Raw genomic sequence first — 17,595 nt, 5'->3', positions numbered from 1 at the left:
AATATTACTAGTTCTTTCACTTCTAATCCACTGACTTCATGTGGTGTCTGTTCTACATACCCTCTGTTTTCTTTCTTCTTTCTCTCAGGGAAGACTTGTGCTTTAAAAGCTCCATGTTGCTAGGAAAGGGTTAAATCCATGGAGGCCTGCAAGGGCCACGTGCTCGTGCCGGGCTGCAGGGCTGAAGAAAATGCAAAGCTGTGCTGATGGAGGAAGCTGGCAGATGTCCTTTTTTCCACCCCTCGGTCTCACCCAGGGTGGCTCAGCTCAGAGCTGTTACGGAGCTGCAGGTTTTCTCTCTCCGCTGCCAGCGGCGATTAAGCTGGGCCGTGGTTTGGCCCCTTGTGCCACAGTCCGAGCCCGTGGCCGGCGCTGCCGAGCTGCAGCCGCCTCTCTTCCCGGCCGGCAGCAGGGAAAGGGCTCAGCCGGCCCCGGCCCTCCCTGTGCGGGCAGCGGCCCTCGGAGGCCTGGCCAGGCCCGGCCCGGCCGCCCACGATGTCACCTCATGGCTGATTCCAAAGGGACAGGGTGATCAGCTGAATCTGAGAGGTTTAAATGTCCTTTCCAAAGTTGCATTGACATCCTTATTGGTCAAACTAGCTGCCAATATCCCAGCCAGCTTTCTGATAGGTCCTTGACCTCCCCCCGCCCCCCCAAAACCACTCCACGGTCCTGGCAGGAAAAAACATTTCACATTTCTTTATAACCAGAAAACCAAACTGTGCCAAGCCATGATAATGACTTTTAACATCCATGCACTGTGTGACACAACAGGGAGAAGACATGAGGCCTGGAACGTGGTAATGCTCTACATGTGGCCACCTTGCCAGTGGTCTGAGATCAGTTTTTCAGTGCCTCAATGCTTCTTCCTCCTCAAGTCTATTTCCTCAATATAAGTTGTATTCACACAACAGTCAAGCGGTTCTTTGATGTGTCTAGCAGGGCAGTTTGCTTCTTTCATCTCTTGAAAATGCCTTCATCAGAGAAGCATAGTTTTTCACCAAACCCTGAGAAGATCTCCCATTCCTTGCAGAGGCTGCCTCAGCTATGACAGTGTGGTCTCAGATTTTTGCTACATACCATCAGGGGAGGAGGAGACTCTGCTGACCTTCTGCAGAGGTGCTGGCCAACGACATCCCCAAAACTACAGATGAACTACTCCCTAGCCCTGTTCCTCCAGCCATCCTATCCTTCCCTGTCATGGAGGCCTTATCTTCAAGCTAGAAAATTCTGAGTTAGCAAGTACTGTACCAGAAACTAGGGCATGGCGTATTATCCATCCCAGCTATTTGCTTGGAAAAATTCAGCACCATGGAGTCACAATCTAGTTCACTGTCTGCTGCTAGAGCATGGAGGAATTCTGGCAAACCCCCATGGAGGTAGAAGGTTTTAACATCCAGTGGCCCAGAAGAAGTTCAATCCTGTCTTATTCTGTACATATAATAATTTTCTATTCCTGTTTTTTTATTAAACCGCTGTGTGTGATTTCTTATGTATTAATACACACTATAAAATATGCCTGAGTTAAGGACTATGGGAGAAATCTTGTAACAACATTGCACAAATTATAATTTTTTTCTTCAGTGTTTAAAAATAGTAAATCTAAATTCTTTATGTCAAGGGATGTTTAAGTTGGCTGGAAGGATTAATTTATTTTTATTAGCATCCCAGAATATTTTGCACTGGAGGGACCCTGTGATCAACATTTTGATATTGCCCAACAGTATTTTTATTTCTCTTCTATCTGCTTTCAGTCTGCTGCTCTGCAAGCAGTCTGAAGCCTAAGTTCTATCAGAGTTGTTGTAATAGGTGCTTATTAATTGAGATTCCATTTAAAAAATACCTGGCAATTCTCTCACTGGACTGTCTTATCTGTGAAGCCAGGCTGACACCAGAGACTTCAACTCACATTCGGCCAGCACCCTAGCCTCAGCCTGCAAGCTCTGGTGACCATTTGGGTGGCAATTGACATCCAGCTCTGCTCAATGGGTTGTCCCCATGTCAGGACAGACAACGATAAGCAACTAATTTAGAAGCTTGAATATTTTGAGTACCCGAAGGTTGAGAAGAGTTTTCAGGATCTTATAAGAAAAGAGTCAGAAACAGGGGAAAAGCCATTTCAGGCTGGGTCCCTAGATGCAATTAGCCCTGCCCCATCTAGCAGTCTTGTGGGTACAAATATAATACTTATAACCTCAGCAGTGGGAAACCACCAAACAGCTCAATTCAACCCCTGCTCCTTCACTGTTTGCTGTGCTTAGTTCAAGATACCCTATAAAAACTTCTTTGCAATAGCTCTCTGAGTATCTCATTCAGATATCTCATCTCAGTCACCCATCCAGAATATATGTCTCAAAATGGAGAAAATCTAGTTCCCAGCTTTTCTGTGCCTCAGTTTCTCATCTCTGAGCTGCAAATCTCCACGGACAGCAGTTTTCAGAGTAGTTTCATGCACTGAAAGCATTGTACCAAAGTAGCTGGTATGAGTATATTTAATCACACACATTCACATACAGAAAAAGAGAACTGCTGATAGGCAAAAGAGGGGGAGAAATTCACTTCAGACTCACCTTTTTGTTTCAATAAGAGATAAGTTGAGTGTGCTCTATTCCGTAGCAGTAATGAAACATCTTTTCAGCGTGCCTAACAGGGCATACATTTTTGGACATGAAGTCACAGCGATCTGTGCCAGCAGCAAAACTGAACCTATCAGAATGTAAAAGCATTGGTGGTGACCCCAGAGAGAAGAGCACTTACCATTGTAAGTGAACCAACAAAGATATTCTGCCCAATAATGTACACAACGAGCAAAAACTGTACCATACAAAATGGAAATTTAAACGAGGGTTGCATTCTGTGGGCTAACAATAAAGGCATTAATCAAAGCATACCTGCATAAACGAGAACCCATATGTTCCTCACACATGCAAAGAAAGAGAAGGTTGTCATGAACACAAGAGACAGGGCTATTAAGTAGCACATTACTGTTTGCATGGGGGGGGGGGGGGAAGGGGGTAGGGGGGTGGTGGTTATTGTTTCCTTTCAAGTCCTTTATATGGGGCTCTTTTCCACAAAGTATTCATAGTTCCCACATATCTGAAAATATCAGCAGGTCTGGGAGCCTGCAGCTGGATCCTGGAGAGCAGTCAAGACTTCAGCATTTTAAAAGTAAAGCCTACAGCCTGACTCTCAACACTTATTCCTCACTATTGGTGGGAGGTAGGTGAGGAGCAGTGGTGTCCTCTGCCAAGCCAGGCAGCCGAGTCCTTCCTAGTGAAATATTCCCCAGCTGCTTTGAATGCTGCAAGAGAACAAACATCACTTAAAAGGCATTTCCATAATCTGACCTCCTGTTGTTTTGCTGCCCGTGTCATAAACCCAAGTTCATTTCCTCTCTTGGATGCCAGACACTCAGAACAAGATGTTTTTCATCTTCCACTCAAGGGCTCTCAGGTGACTACCTAAAGGCCAGCCCCACCACTCCCTGCTTGATAGCTGGAAGGTTACAGGCTGCTTCTGTAGGCTCTGCTGCCACTCAGAGGCAGCCACTTCCACCCCCGTAAAGGACCTGTTGTCTTCATTTGGTGGCCACACATGAGCAAAGAACACATGGCATCATCTTCTGGTTGTCAGCAAGAGCGAGTGAGGCAACCAGGGGGAAAATGTGCTTGGGAGCCTGTATGCAACCCAACAGGGTGGGGGTGAACCCACAGCTGTCATTTTAGGATGACTGGCAGAGGTCAGCTGTGACTTTGGCAACAACACAGAAAAGGGTGTATCAGACATATTTTATAAGTGTCCCCTCTCCTAGCTCCATTAGTTACCAACAGTCATCAACTCTTAAGAAATACAGTTGTCCACTGCTAAGGATCCAGGACCTGCAGTCTCCTGGATGAAAGCTGTGGCCTCTGCACCAGTCCTTGATATTTGTTCATATTTTATGAGTGAAGCTTTCTTTCTTTGTTTCTTTACATTCAGATACTACTTTCATGCCCACGACTAACACGCAGCATTTGGAGTTAAGCCTCTTTCCAAATTTCTTGCTGTTAATTAAAATTCTGCTAATAAGGACAGAAGTAGCTGAAGTAGTTTGGAGTTAGAAAGTCCATGCTGTCCCAAACCATGAAAACAGAGGAATCTCTTCCATTCTGACTCTGGCCAGAAAAGTCTTTTCAAAGACCATAGAAGGCATTTTAGTGGCTTCAAGTAAGTGCTGACTATCCAAGTCCAGCATCAATAACAGGAAATAGCAGGAAACAGAAGCACCACGTCAGCACTACCAGCTAACCACATTTTGATAGCACATGCAGGAATAAAGGCCTCATGCTGAATCAGATCACAGAGAACTAAATCTTCACCTTCACCTGATTTTTCTTTCTTCTTTTTTATGCTGTGTTTAATATCATGAGCATCACACTTGGATTCATTTAGACACACTGATTCATTAGACAGCCCATGACCTTAATAAATTTAAATTATCAGGAAGGGGTAGTTTATCCCAGCATCTTAGTCATAGAAATGACTCATGATATCCACCCACACTAACTTTTGTTTGGTCTCTCCAAGTGTGCCAGGGCTTGTCAGCCTTACACAAATGGAGTATTTTGATTCCCTCCATGAGAGGACATCAAGGAAGTCTGATTGCAGGAACCAGCTCCCCGTACAAAGACACAAAACAATACCAATGACCTTGAGAAGCTGAGGACTTGTTTTCTCCTAGGACATGATGTGCTGCTGGAGGGAAGTGTCTCATGTGACATGAAGTGAGGTAAGAGTGCAGGAGGGGGGAGCAGGGCTTGTGCTCTTCCCACAGGCTGCCAGACAGCTTCTTTGGGAAAATACTTTTAAGGGGAGTTTCCACAAAAAGTGAGGAGCAGAGACAATGTAGGGATTTTGTTCTTCTGAGCATTCAGCCACATTCAAAAGTGAACAAGAGTACTGAAGCTAACATTAACAGAAGAAAAAGATGAATACCTAAAAATTTTCTTTCCTGCCTACCCTAGGAACTCCCCCATGGTCTAAAGCCGTGTCAAGAGACATTTCAGACTTTCTTGGAAACTTTCTGGAGACAAATACCTAAGAGATACATAAAATCTATTTTAGTATTGCATTACTTTGGGCGGACAGGCAAAAACACTCAGACCAGCCATAATTTGAGTCGGACAAGAGCTACAAGAGCCTTGAAAATTGCATCTTGACAGTCTTCCCAGATGACCAGGAAAGTCCTTGAAGGACATTCCAAATTCTGATGCAGACCACAGAAAGCACCCTGAGAGATGACTTAAGGAGATCATCACCAGTTAAACACACCCCCACACTCTTCCATTTAAGCTCCCTGTGCAAAACACAAAACAATACCAGTGACCTTGAGAAGCTGAGGACTTATTTTCTCCTAGGACATGATGTGCTGCTGGAGGGAAGTGTATCTCTTGACCTGAAATGAGGTAAAAGTGTGGGAGGGGGGTATCAGGGCTTTTTCTCAGAAGGGCCTCTTTTCCTCTGCCTCTCTGTTTATGTGCCTGTCTGTTGCTTCAGATAATTTATTTCAGATAATTGCCACTCTCAATAGCTCTGAATGCAGCCTTGTCAAGGGTTTTCCAAGTGGAAGAGTTTTTGCCTCTACATGTTATTTAGTTTAATGCTTTATCAATTATACCCCAATCCAGCAGGCAGCAGGCAGCTAAGCTTTCAGCAAAAGTTCTTTTTTCAGGTGGGTTGTTAGAGGTTATGGGCTTGGACATCTCAGACTTGACTCCCAAATTTTTGACTCTGGAATTGGCCAGTGTGAGCAGCTGTCCCCCTGAGGCTTCCCAAAATTATGAAGGCATTGGAAAAGTTGTAAACCAAGTAGGACTGTTGAAAGATGTACAATGGGAAAAATCTGCATCTGAAAATATGTTAATATATTAATATTCTAATGTACTGATTTTTTTTTTTTTCAATTAAATGATCCATGCTAAAAAGTATTTCTCATCAATTGGAAACAATATAGATTTCCTTTCAAATCAAAAGAAATTAAAATAAATATAATTTGGTTTCCTTGTTTATCTCCTCAGTCAAGAAAGGGGAAGAGGGACTGGAAGAAAGGGAATAAAACCAACAGAAGTTAACTATATTCTCTGCAGCTACATTTTGTTTTGAATAAAGAAATATTTTTTAAATGCAAATAATTTCACTGAATATCAGAAAATGACATGAAATATTCTCAGCAAAATGAAAGGCTGCCAGTTTGTTCAAAAGTTTTGACAGGAAAGATTTTCTATTATTTGTATGTTCTAATCTTAATTTTGGAGATTTAACATATCTCAAATTAAGAGATAGGTTAAATCTCTTATTCTTTGTTAGAGATGGTCCAGTCTTTTGCTCACACCTGAATCATGATATTATAAACTTCACCCCTCCTTGCAGCCTCTGGATGAAAGCTTTTCCAATTCAAAAATAAGGTCTTTTAGTCTCAGCTGTCATGTAGTTCGTGCTATCCTTGCATATTTCAGAGACCACTTTGCTGGAGACAAAATTACATGCTTGGGACTTCAACACTCATTCTGCCACAGCAGACATTTTGTTTCTTAGAAATGATGGTCTGTTTCACTGCCCTGAATATCAGACATCTTGACACACACAGCAGAGGCACAAAGCAGAATAACCCAGAATTCCAGGAAGCATCTCCTGAGAGGTGGGGCAGGGATCAGAAGGAGATCCTCAGGAATATTATACCATCCCAGCAACCTTGGTTAGCTCTGCAGGCTTTGTTAAGGTACAAAATCTGATCTACCCTTCCACCCTTACACTGCTGTCAACTCAACAAATTTATTGTCTTTCTGGCCACGTATAGAGCTCTCCTGAAATATCTGAGTCCTGACATAACAGGAACACTTTTGCATCTCAGGTTTCATTTGAAAAAGAGGGAGTATGGGGAGAGAGAGGAAGAAAGAAAGAGAAAAAAAACAACGAAAGAGAGAAAGAGAGACAGAAGGGGAAAGAGAGAAAGAGGGAGGCAGGGAAGGAAGGAAGGCAGGAAGGAAGGACCCTTTGCAAGCCGTTTACAATTCCGGCTGCATGCATGTCCCAGAGCTCTGCTTATACCTTCTGAGTAACTTTTCAGAAATATTTAGCTTTCTCTGTTGCCAGGGCCTGGGACATAGAAGGGAATTCAGGACACTTGGAGATGGCCTTAGCTTTCAGGCCTGCTAAATGTAGGCTTGTATGTAGGCCTGCTAAATGGCTGTAGAGAGAATGTCCTAACTTATTTCAGCACACACACACACACACACACACACACACACACATACAAAACCAGGTCAAATTATTCTGAAGGCAACCACAGGCTGGGGGGAGAGGGAAGTTTTTTTGTGGGTTTTTTGGGTGTGGGGTTTGTTGTTGTTGTTGTTTGTTTTCCCTTTTTTTTTTTTTTTTTTTTTTTTTTTTTTTTTTTTTTTTTTTTTTTTTTTTTTCTGGTAGAGAGAGCTTCAAGAGAGGATTTTTGAACACTTAGAGCATTTAAAGTTTGTGCTTTCTCATAGGCTTGTCTAAGACCTACCTGGTCATTGCCTTCACATTTTGATTTATAAAATCACCAGCTTCCAGAGCTTAGAGATGGTCTTAGAAGAGCACAGACCTAGTATGTGAAAGGATAATGTATCTGATGGCCTCTTAGGGAACAAAGCTGATAAATAAACATGGTCTTAGCATTAAAAGAAAAAAAAAAAAATAAGGCAGAATTTCTTCTACAGAATTCAAAATTCTGGATTAAAAAGGAGAACAATAAATAACAGTATGAACTGGAGATGAGAGAGAAGATACAACAAGATCTCATGAAATAATTAACAGACAAGAAACAGAGACAAAACCAAACTAGTCAGAGACAGACCCATAGTAATTACCAAATCAAGCATGTGGCCTTTGGAATGAGTGGGATCATTCATGTGTTACACAAGATTAAATGAATCTAAGAGTGCTATCAAACCATGCACTGCAAGTGAAAGAATTCAGAGCAAGACAAAATTCAAACTCACAAACAGATGCTCAGTGAAATTTACTGTGAGTTCAGAGAGAAGCTCTGCTTAATCATTAAATAAAGACTTGGAATTCCTCAGTGAACAATTTAAAGCAGTGCAGAAGGAAGAGATACAATAAACCAGAACAAAGTGGAAGAGAATACACAAAACTCAGCTTGGTTCTGGGGCTAGACAGAGGTACCAGTTTGAATCTGCTCAAAGTCCCTCAGTGTTTGCATGTATTTGCAGAATAATAGGAAAGACAACTAACAAAGAGAGAGGGTAGGAGGGGGAAGGAACATTGTGCCTCAAAGGGAGAAAAGAAGCTTGATGAAGAAGGAAGAAGTGCGTCTGAAGGGGACAAAGGGAAACAGTAAGGAAACTTATATTTGGGAGAAATAGGCAGCAGATACCATAGTAGGCACAAGGGGCGACTCCTGCTGTTGGCACATCACCTCCCCTTGATCCACCCACGCTCCCTTTGCCTCCATCAATCCCCGAGGCCCGCACTGAACTTTGAAGTTAAGCAGTGTCCCAGTGATTTGCATATGTGTGATGTGTCAGAGCTGTTCCCAGCTCTGTGTCATTGTGTGTCTGTAGGAATATGGGCAGTGAGCTCTCCTGTTGCAGTTTTTAATCCCTTTGTGATCTTCTGACTCCCTGCAAGACCTGCCAGCCTCTCTGAGCACCTTCAGCAGTTCTTCACCTGTTTAAGTGCCAAAAAATGTGTATACTTCACCAGGGAGAGCAGAATGTGCTGCACACATTGTGTATAAAACTGGCTGCAACCAACTCTTCCCAATAAAATGAAAGTGCTCAAGGTCCTGATGATAGAGGAGGAGCAACTCATGAGTGAAATGTTGTGGTTCTCCTGCCACTGTCTAAACTGGGTCATGAGGACTTCTCCTTTACCTTATTAATGCTCCTTTCAGTGTGCCACATTAATTCTAGCCAGAGATTCCAGGATAAATTTATTCAGAACACAGGACTCCTCTATGCCTTGTACATTAAAGCAGCAGCATGGAGTACATGGCTCCATGCATACACAGCTGCAGAAAGAATGCTGATCGAAATCACTCGTGTTCACCCCAAGTTTACTCTAGTAAGCACACCCTGAATTGTCTTCTCCTACCAATGGTCAACAAAAAACCCACCAAAAAACAGGGGAAAACAAACAAACAAACAAACAAACAAACAAACAAACAGAAAAACCCACCAAAAAACCCACCCCAAACAAACAAAAAACGCCCAAAACCCCCCAAACACAAAACAAACCAAACAAACAAACAAACAAAAAAAAAAACCAAACAAACAAAACCTGAAAACCAACAAAAAAACCCTACCAGAAAATGAACAAACAAAAAAACCCAAAACAAACAAAGAAACAAAAAAAGGCCAACTTGGCCATTTTTAAAATCTCAATTTTTCTTTCACCAATACTTGCACAGAACATGGCTTCATGATGGGATAAATAAAAAGAGACCTTCTACCAGCACTATTCACTGAAGATACAAAGTTTATAGGACAGAGTGTGACTATCTTAACTTTTTTTACCATGTTAAATTCATGACTGTTCATGTCTGCTGGTTGATGCTTATTTACTTTCCTTTCTGAAATATAAAAGAATTGTGTTATGTCCACTAACACAAAACAAAGTGCTGGAAGATTAGTGTCTTACAAAATTAATTGCAAAATATCTGTGGGATTAAACACTTTGATTTAACTAAACTGGAAACAACTGAAAATACTTTAATTTAGTCCCAAGCCATCATTATACTGTGTATATCAGGAAATACTATTACCATTATCAAAGTGTTTGGGGTTTAGATCTATTAAATTATGTATGCTTATTAACAAATTCAGCAATGTAGTACAGCATAGGCATTCTAAGCTTGACAGCCCTTTCTCATGGTAAAGTAGTCAAATTACTCCCTGCAAACTCATAATTTTGAATTTTATTCATCCTACAGGGTGAATAACTGGTTAAACCCTCAACTAGCAACACAAATACCGCATGGCTTAAATTTAGATTCCTACAAAGGGAAGGTAGAGATGTTCTCAGTGTCAATAGGCCACGACTTCCACAAAGCTGATGCTCAGTAGCTGAGAGAGTGACCACCCACAGTGGCACATTTTTACACTGAAGATGCAAGGAGGCCTACACCAATGACCTTTGCTGGAGAATAAGGCTCGGTAATTCAGGGTTTAGCCATTCAGAGAAGGTTTTTGGTCCCAGTTAATAAAGGGTCTCACTAATCCAAAACCTACAAACCTAACAAGATTCCTGATCCAGCAGTGACTATGGCTCAGGGAGGAGCTGGGATTTTACTTCGTTTGATGAGGAATTTATGCTGCTTTGAGCACTGTTTGCAAAAGCCCTTGGATACTGAGGCTGTGCCTGTGGCACCACACACCCGTGAAGCTCACAGGAGCCCTCTCACAGTCCACAACTGCCAGTAGAGAACAATGCAGCAGAAAATTTCACCTGCCCAGCATGCTGGTTCTCCTCCGGTGACTGAAAGGTGCCTGTGTGCTCTAGCCACAGTAGCCACGAACAGGTGTTCACACAATCCCTCTGTCAGGGGAGAGTTACTGCCAGAAATACAGCATGTTATGCAAACAACTTAGTCACCCAAAGAGCTTTATAAATGCATAATAAGTAGATAACACAGAGCAGTAAAATACACTTTACTGGAACAGCAAGGAAATGCACAGCCTTTCCCTTCTGCCTTCAGCACAGGAACAGAAGCTGCCTGGTGAACCAGGTCAGCCAGCCCTACAGAGTTTTGCATAAGAATTTCACACAGTTATGCTATCAAAACCATTTCCTAAGGACATCTTCTATTACTGAGATCACTGAGCCAGAAAGCACAATAATGCAGGAAGGTTCTTTAGGAAAGGGGGCACTGGGTGAAAAGAGTTTTAAGCAAAGGAGGTTTTCTAATCTTTTGTGGGGACAGAACATTCGGTGAGGGTGCAGCTTGGAGAAATTCTGCAGCTGAGCTTTTGGAGCAGCTTTCAGGCCAGGAACCTTTAGTAATCTGCTGAAAAACAGTACAGCTTGTAAAAAAGACCCAGCATATATGTGTATAATCATAGAATCACAGGATGGTTTGGCTTGGAAGGGACCTTAGAGAACATCTCATCCCCCCTGATGGTGTCAGGGACACCTTCCACTATCCCAGAGCTGCATCCAAACTGGCCTTCAACACCTCCAGGGTTTGGGGCATCCACAGCTTCTTGGGTCACCTTGTGCCAGGGCCTCCCCACTCTCTGTGTGTATTTATGAAGATGACAATCAAACTTAATCCAAGTCTTTCTAGGAAGAAATAATCCTGTTTAACCTGTGAAACATGCCTATGTTCCTTCAAGGCTTAATTTAAGATATTACCCACAGTTATAAAGCAATGAGGAAAACCAAGTACTAGGATTATTTGAGCCATCAGGTATGATGCAGCCATGGTTATTTAGAAGTAATCACACTTCTGGCAATTTACAGATATTATCCCCTCCTCTTTCCAGTGGCATAGAGATAATAGTGAGCTGTATATTCTGAGAGAAAAAGAGGGTGCATCTGAGGAGGTATGTGTATATTTCTGAATGTCTTTTCTGCTCACCCTCTGTCAAAAAGAGGGTGAGAGTAGGGGCTAACCTGCAATTTCAGAGCAACAGTATTCCCTCAAACCTTTACAGCATTTACATTCTTCAGTGGTGCATTAAAAATTGTTACATTCTTAGCAATTCAGTAAAATAAAAAGTCAAATGCCAGAGAGAAAAATGAGGCAACAAAAAACATCAGCTTCACCTTGAGAAAATTAGAGCAGAACCAAAACCTCTCCAAGGCCATGGTTACAGTTAAAAAAAAAAAGTGAAAAACAGTGGTGTCAAACTAACCTCTGGACTTTGTGGGAATCACTTGTGTAACCAGGAAGCAGCTGAGAGAGGAGTCCTTGTCCTCAGAGAAGGTGCAGAGAGGAGCATGGGAGAGAGTTTGTGGCTGCTTGTGGGTGTATGTACAGGAGCCTGTGTTTGTGTGCTGGAGCACACAAATGAAAAATCAGAGTGACAGCTAAAAATGCCAAAGGCAATCCAAGGAGAAAAACGGGGAATAAAGAGAATGGAAAAGGAGTAATGGAAGACTTTATCAGTGGTGATACGGGGAGAAATAGTAACAACTGAGACTTTTAAAATGGGTGAAACAGAAGATGAAGTAAAGGGAGAAGCAGAGACACAGAAAATAGATATTATTTGGAAGAATATTGCCACCCATTCTCATTTTATATTCATCTGATGACTATCACCCTTTCTGAGACAAACCCAGGTATAATGACTCTTTCTTATAAACCACCTTTTCTTCCTTCCTGATCCACAAAATTGCTTGCTTGCTATCTTACCAGTACACATGCAGAGGAAATTTCCTTAAATTGTTTTCTTGTTTCAAGTGAACACCTCATAACCAGAAACCAGCTGAAGAGAGACAACAGCTTTCCTTCAGAGATCATCTTATATAATCATAATGTCAGTAGATCTAAATTCAAATTGTGTGATCTAAATCAAAACTCTAAGCTGTGAAGAGAAATCTTTGCCTCCTGAGTGATGGATATGAGAAATTCTACTGGCATTCTTCAGGCCACCCTTAAAATGCAATCTATTATTTTCCTCTTTTCAAGCTGTGGCTGGATACTGCCTTCCCAACCAGAACAATAAGGCACCAGCTGAAAACAAATCAACTAAAATAGTTGAAAATAAGTAAGAAAGTACAAAACAAAGACATGCTTTGAGCAGGGGAACCACTTGAGGGAACAAACAAACAAACAAACAAACAAACAAACAAAAGTATTCCAATCAAATCTGGAGGAAGAAAATTTATTCAATTTCCTGAGTTCAAACACACGGTGTAAGTGTGTCTTCTCTCCAATTGGAGAGCAATTAGCTTTTTGAGACTTCAGCACCAAAAATTGAAGGAACTTCTAAAAATGTGCACCTTTGCCTCCCCACTCCCAATTCCCCCCACAAAAAAAGTCCTCCTCCCTCCATTAGATCTTGGATATAAAATACAGTCATAGGCAGCAAGATGGCTGGTGTTGAAAGAAACAGCTCAGCAAACCCAGACTTTTAATCAATTATCTCCTAAGCTTTTTGTAAGTTTTCAAAGTCAGTGAGTGCTTTGCACATCTCAGGTCAGCTGTACTAACCTGGCCTAACTGATGGAGACCAACTTGTGGTACACAGAGGTGCTAACAAGAGCATTAGACTGTCTGAAATCTGACTTTTCACCACTTTTTGATAAGAAAACACAGATTTCACTGGTCTTGTTTACTGTTGCTTCATCTCAGGTGAAGGGGGCACTTTTATATCGCTAAGTGGTTCCCTGTTCACAAGTAGGTAGATACCTCTTCTAGAAAAATGGCTTATTGTTTTGGGCTTGGAGAGGCATGATATAGCAGAAATCTCTCTGATCAGTATGGTAACACAAGAAAATGTTATTGCAATATCTGTTTGGCAAATTGGGAAATATTATATTGACCTGGTAGAGCGGAGCATAATATTTTGTTGCAGCAATGTTTTGCCTATAAGTTCAGCAGACATGATATTTGAATATGAAGCAGATGAATATAAAAATGACTGATGCACTTACGTCATAACCTAAACACTACCAAGTAACAAAGACATTAAAGTGTTTTTTTCATAATTTCCCTTCTAGTAAAAGTTTTTGCAAGTAGATCAGAATAAGAGAAATAGAAACACAAAAATTACATATCTATCATTTACTCTTTGCTTCACTGGCTATTCACTTTCTTGAAATGAATCCCTCAAACTTAATTTGGTGTTTTCATTTAAACGATGAACAAAATTTCCATTCATCAGTAATATTGAAAATTATACACCCTAATGAACACCCCAAAAATAATACAGGCGATTTTCCCCAACTTCTGAATTCAAATCCATGTGTTTCTGATTATTATGGTATCAGTTAATGATGAAAAATTACATTGAGGAGTTCAGTTTAGGGCAAATGTAGTTGGAGGTAGAGATAATCTCATGGTGAAGGGAGACATGTGATAGATACACTGCAACAAACTTTCTGACAGCTTGGCCTGATAGCTTCAGGAAAGGCTGTCTCTTCTAGAAAAGTGGTCTGAGATAATCTAGGAGGATGTTTAGAGATTTGAAGAGAGATCTGGTTTCTCTGAAGGAGAGCCAGTGAATATTGAAATGCCATCTACTTCTGAATGATGTCAATATGGAAAGAAATCATCTGGACAGTAAGCTGGCTTTCAACTATGCTTAACTCTTTCTTGTTTACTTCATTATTCTCCTCCCAGTCATTCAGAGACACAAGATGGCACTTAGGGATCTGACAGAGTATGTGAAAGGGTTAAAAAGACTCTTTGGGAGCAGCAGGGTGATGCATAAACACATCTATTGAAAGCAGATGAATCGTATTACCTCCCATCAGAGCAAGCTTCCGCTTCTGCTCTGTGGGTGAAAGTGTTCTAGATTGGTAGATGAAAATTTAGAAGGGAGAAGGATATAAGTAGCCAGGATGAATGTTCTACCTGATATGAGCAGTTAGGGGAAGGAATGACAGCAAAAGGAGGTACTCAGCACTTTGTTGCTTGTTATGGAAACCTTGTTAGCAGATGAAAGTGACAGGTGAGGTTTAGCTCTGTGAAAAAAACAGCACAAACACTGTGTGATGACTGCCAAGGCAGGGGAATGGAGCAATCTCTGAACAGGCTTGGAATCCACAAATAAAGCAGGTACTGTTTTGTTCTTAAAATCCAAAGACAAGCAGAAGCACAGAAATTATCAGACCAGGAGGAAGGAAAAGGAGGGAAAAAAAAAAAAGTTTTTTAAAAAAAGTGTGCATTTAAGCTCTTGGCCTGCAATATCAATGGGTAGTCATAGGAAAAAAATAAATAAAAGGAAAAAAAAAGGAGAAGGAGCATAACATGTCACCATGCACTGTTTACATCTCTTACATTCATAGTAAATGACCTTTCCCACGAATAAAATGCCTTTGAGCCTGCCCATGACTAATTTCTAATGTTGTTGTGATTTTAACCTTGACAGTACAGGGAAAATGGTCACAGCAGACTCCAGTTCCAAGGGAGCAGGAACAGCTTTGCGTCACCACTATGACACTCTCATTTTTAAAGCAGCCTGCAAATTATCTCAGCTACCAGTTCATTTAGGAAAGTCCCGGTAACCACGGAATGTAGGAATAGTTCCACAAAAACTGGTAGTATGAGGTCTGTGAATATCTGCTATTACTGTTGTGCAGGAGACACAGATTCATCTGTAAAAATCCCTTACATGGCATAATCTTCACAAGTCAAGTCATGTGTTTGTCTGGCACACAGCAAGAAGAAAGCATGGTGTGAGAGACCAAAATTTAGTCCATTACTTTGGCTCCTCTCAATTCTTAATCCTTTTTTCAAACTTGAAAATTAATTTGCATAATTTTCTGCTCCAATGGCTTTCAAGGATTAATTGAACTTCTGAAAGGGCAGGAACAGTTTTGACATAAATGGGAGGCAGGAAGACAATGGGGGAGCCTGTAAATTTCTGATCTCCTCCTATGACATAAGTACAAGGAGTATGCAGTGTAATACACTGAGGTGGTCAAAATCCACTTCATCATACTTCCTCTCACCCTGACCCTCTGCAAATCTTCACATTTAAGGTCAGTCATGTTCAGTCATTGATTTTGTGTTTGTTGCCTCTGAGGTTCATTGGTCACTTCTTGCTTCTACTCTGAGGGGAATCTGATTTTTTACACACATGATTTTTCTTGCATTGCCCTCAGTAACAGTGGAAGATCACCATTAATATGTGCAGAGAGAAATAACAGAGATTATCTCAGATGCTTCTTGGTGAAACCTCTCTTTCCATTAAGCCCATGCACTTTTCTCTCAAAACCCATCAGAAATGCACAACGGGGAAATGCACAACCCTCACACTCTCCCACAGCCTGTCTGTTCCTCCTGTCATAAGACGTCTTTTCACAGATCACTTTGGCTGTTCTTCTCTGAACTCTGCAATTTTTTTCTTGTGTTTTTGGGAAGAAGCAGGAACAAACACATGCCACCAGCAGACACCCAGCTATGGCTTGGCAGCTGCCCTGTCTTGGGTGAAACTATGGTGATACCTGTCAACTTAGGACTTGGCCTTATATTTCAGCCTGGAGGTACCTAATCCAAAGCCTTCTACGCAGCCATCAGAAGTTCGTGTCCAGATGCTGGCTCCAAAATGACACATCAATCAGCAGAATCAAAATAATATTAATTTTTCATGGTTAAGTGAAATACAGATAATTATGGTCAAATCTGCATTGCTTCTCATGGTAATTATAATGATTAACATACTATTATGATTACAGTGCAACAGTGTAGATGTTGTATTACCAATATTATAGGTTTTGTTTGAGAAGAAAACTGAAATGGATGACCTCTAGTCATCAGGGAGGCCAAACAGTCTTACTGTGCCATAGGAGAAAGCAAAAGCAAAAGCAAAAGCAAAAGCAAAAAAAAAAAAAAATGAACTGTTTCAAATATGGGTTGCCCTTCAGATTCTGTAAAACAAAGTAATGGGGATTTTTCTGCCTCTCCTCTCCTCTCCCCTCCCCGTTTCTCCAGCCCATTCCCTATAAAAAATTGTCTCCATTGTTATTTCTTCATATACAATGTTCTTAGTGAAAGGTATCTCTCAAACGAGATACATTTTCCCTAGAAATGCTGGTCTGCCCTCAACTTGCCATGCTTCAGCAGGTGGCTTCCCTTCTGCTGAGCTAAGGTAAATGTCTCTTAGTCCACACCAGGAGAAAGCTAGTTCAGCTTAGCACAGTCTCCTGTGAGACAAATCCTGCCAAAGTAATTGCCATCCTGACAGAGAAAATCCTGTTTCATCAGTTTTGACTTGTCTCTAACCCTTCACTGGTTGCCACACTGAGTACTATGAAAACTGCCAAGTAATCAGCCTGCAACTGAGTTGAGCTATGCTTACTCAGTTCGAAACTAGAAAACTAAAATATGTCATCATCTTTGAGGTATCCAAAATTCATGAGCGAGCCCACTCAAAGGCCTGAATAATTTTAAGCTTTTTTTTTTTTTTTTTTTTTTCCTTTCTGGTGTGAAGGCCTGAAGAGGTCAAATTTTTGAATTTTTCAATCACTGGGACTAGAAATAGATTTCCCTTTTTTTTCACTTTTCACACTGGAATCAGGGACAATCCTGTCTCCAATAGCAAGATCACTTAATTTTAAATGCTAAACCTTGCTTCTTCATTGTCTACATGATAACCAGGCCCTGAAATATCATAGGAATGCATCTCCTTGTCAGCAGGCTTTGCAGAGAACCTTCCAGAAGGACTGGGAACTTCCTCTCTTTTCTAAAGAATGCTAATCGCACAAAGGAACCTGTTCTGCTTTCATGCCAAGGAAGCACACCATTGCAGGGAAACCCTAATGGTTGGGCTGGATTTTATCTTCCTCCTCCTGAACATACAAAGGCTCTTTATGTGTGATAAGATGTTCATTTGGCATGAGCCTTGGCTTATTTTCACAAGAACACCATGCACCCAGTTCATCTTTCAT

Source organism: Hirundo rustica, chromosome Z, assembly GCF_015227805.2.
Source record: "Hirundo rustica isolate bHirRus1 chromosome Z, bHirRus1.pri.v3, whole genome shotgun sequence".
NCBI classification, from domain to species: Eukaryota; Metazoa; Chordata; class Aves; order Passeriformes; family Hirundinidae; genus Hirundo; species Hirundo rustica.
This window is presented reverse-complemented; position numbering follows the sequence as displayed.